This window comes from Mesoplodon densirostris, unplaced genomic scaffold (assembly GCF_025265405.1).
Source record: "Mesoplodon densirostris isolate mMesDen1 unplaced genomic scaffold, mMesDen1 primary haplotype scaffold_37, whole genome shotgun sequence".
NCBI classification, from domain to species: Eukaryota; Metazoa; Chordata; class Mammalia; order Artiodactyla; family Ziphiidae; genus Mesoplodon; species Mesoplodon densirostris.
Genome location: NW_026778196.1, coordinates 3,080,291 through 3,083,698, shown reverse-complemented (window position 1 = coordinate 3,083,698; position 3,408 = coordinate 3,080,291).

Below are 3,408 nucleotides of genomic sequence, written 5' to 3'. Positions count from 1 at the left end.
ACTTGTTTCCCTTATGGAGACATATCAATACATAGGTATTAAGATTCTTACTAGTAAGATATATTACTCTGCGGTGAATATGAGGTGTTGAGTCCCTTTCACTGACGAAGGAGTAGGTCTTGTCTATTCCATATTTGGTTTTTGGAACGGTACCTGTACTAATATCAAACTCTGGTTTTATGCATCACCCCACCTCTCCTTCCCCCTTAAGAAGGCAAAAGGGTGTTTTCTAAATGTGAGACTCTCTTTTCTTTCCTAACTCAGTTCATGTGTAGCCATGTTTACAGGATCTTCATAAGTGATATTTTATGATAAGTTTCTTTTACTGTGTGACTTATTTCACTTAGAATCATCGTACCTGAATCCAGTCATTTTGCTGCTACTGGCCTTATGACATTGATTTTATGGCTCAGGGATATTCCATCATACGTAAGTACCACAATTTCCTGAACCATTTTTGTCTTTCCTGGGATATTTAAGGTGTACCCAAGTTGAGGTTTTTGTAAGCAGTGCAGCCCTGAATTTTTGTGTGGATCTGTCTTATTGATTTCAGTTTTCCCAAGGTATATTCCCTAGATTGGAAGTGCTCTTGGCTCCGTAGCTTTGTTGTTTACTTGTTTTAGGGAACACAATGCACTCCTCCAGAGAGGCAGTTGGCAATTTACATCCCGCCCATCAGCCTAACAGGGCTCCCTGTTCTCCAGGGCCTGTCTTGCCTTTCTGGTTTTTACACATTTTGTGGATGTCCTGTTTGACCGGTGGGAAGTGATACTTCATTGTAGTGCAGATTTGCATTGCCCGCTTGCTTGCTTGTCTGAAAAGGTCATAAGCGTTTTCTCCTGAATATATTCACGTGAAATCCCATATGCCCTTTATGGCCATTTCCATAATTTTCGAAGTTGTGATGCTTTTCCTGTGTTTAAAGGGGATTCCAATGTACCTCTTGAAATCTGTTACATGCCATTCTGCCTCATTTTCGCTTCCGCCTCGTGGCTTTCCATCAACAGATTTTTGGAAGAGAGTAGTCCTTTATAACTCTGCAGGTTAGTGAATTGCTGTGGCCCTGAGCTCCATTTTTCAACTTGTGTTTTTGTTAGCTGACCACAGATCCACAGTTTTGCTTCTGGAACTATCCTGGTTCTGGGGGGGAAGGCTGAGACTTTGGTTAATTCCTCTTCGTGACGGGAAATTAGAGTGACATGTGGCCATCCAAATGCCTACAGCTACTCTCTCTTTGGTTCTCTCTCTTCCCTTTTATCCTCTGCAGAATTTGCCAACTGTGTGAACCATGAGGTTATAGGGGCTGACTCTCCAAGTTGTGAGAGTGATAGTAAAGCAGTTGGAATGTCAAACTGGAGCACAAGGAGAGAAAAACAGTAGTAGAGTTTTAAAAACCTTTCACCATAAGTCGGTTTCCATTCTCTAGGTTCCCATACATGTTATAAATGTAGTGATATTCCCTTCTACCTGGAGAGATGGGAACCATGGAATGGGTGGCAGGCATTATTGCTTTAAAGGGTCGGCATTTTTTCACCCAATCTCACCAATCCTTTCAGTCCCAAGTTTCCAGCCTTATGCCACATCCAGCTGTCATTGTAGATAGGGTCATTCCAGGTTTCATCAGAACCCCTGAAGGTATTGTGTAAGAATTTTACTGTTTTTATCTTTTGTTTTGAAATTCATTCTTATAGTGGGTTTGAGTTGATTTTCACTGCCATGTTTATGTCGTCCTAGACACACTTCGTTCCCTTATGGAGACATATCAATACATAGGTGTTAAAATTCTTACTAGTCAGATATATTTCTCTGCGGGGAATAGGGATGTTGAGTTCCATTCACTGAGGAAGGAGTAGGGCTTGTCTCTTCTGTTTTTGGATTATGGAACATTACCTGAGCTAATATCAAACTTCTGTTTTGTGCATCTCCCCACCTCTCTTTCCCCTTAAGCAAGCGTTAGAGTGTTTTCTAAATCTGAGACTCTGTTCTCTTCCCTAATTCATTTCATATGTAGCCATGTTTACATTCCCTTCATAAGTGATATCTTATGTCAGAATGCACTATGGCTCCTGTCATAATAATGCTCCATGACCCCTGTCATCACAATGCTCCACGCCCTGGTTATCACAATGCTCCATGTCCCTTGTCATCACAATTCTCCACGTCCTTGACATCACAATGCTACATGACACTTCTCATCACAACGTTTCATGCTCTTGTCATCACAATTCTCCATGCACTTGACATTGCAATGCTCCATGCACTTGTCATCACAATGCTCCATGCACTTGTCATCACAATGCTCCATGAACCCTGTCATCACAATGCTCCCTGAAACCTGTCATCACAATGCTTCATGCCCCTTGTCATTACAGTGCTCCATGATGCTCGACATCACAATTACCCAAGGTCTTCTCATCACAATGCTCCAAGGTTTTGCCATCACCATGCTCCATGCCTTGTCATCTCAAAGCTCAATGTCCCTTGTCCTCAAAATTCTCCATGTCCTTGTCTTTACAATGCTCCATGGCACTTCACATAACAATGTTATATGCTCTTGTCATCACAATACTCCATGCACTTGTCACAGCATTGCTCCATGACCCCTGTCATAGGAAGCTCCAAGCGATTGTCATCACAATGTTTCATGACCTGGACATTAAAATTATCAATGGCCCTTGATATCACAATTCTCCATGCCCTTGTCATCACAATGCTCCTTTACTTTGTCACAACAATCCTCCATGACACTTGGCATCACAATGCTCCATGATATTGTCATCAAACTGGAACATGACATATTTCATCACAATGCTCCCTGACAACTTTCTTCACCATAATCTACGACCTTGTTATCACAGTGCACCATGCCCTTGTCATCACAATGTGCCATGTCCACTCTTATCACAATAATCCATGAAACTTGACAGACTAATGCTCCATGCCACTTTTCATCTCAATGCTCCATGAACGCTGTCATCACAATGCACCATGCCCATCATCATAATGCTTCATGCTATTGTCATCACAATTAAATCAAAATGCTCCATGACCTCTGTCAACACAATGCTCCAAACCCTTGTGATCACAATGTTCCATAACACTTGTCATCACAATGCCCCATGACGCTGGTCAGCACAATTATCCATGGTCTTCTCATCACAGTGCACCGTGACTTTTGTCATCACAATGCTCAATACACTTGTCATCACAATGCTCTCTGACTATTGCCGTCAGTATGCACATTGAAATCTTTCATGACAAGGCTCCATGCCTTTTTCATCACAGTGCTCCAAGACCCCTATGATCACAATGTTCCTTGCACTTGTCATCACAAATCTCCATGACGCATGTCATCAGAATGCTCCATGACATTCTCATCATAATGTTCCATGCCCTTATCATCACAAT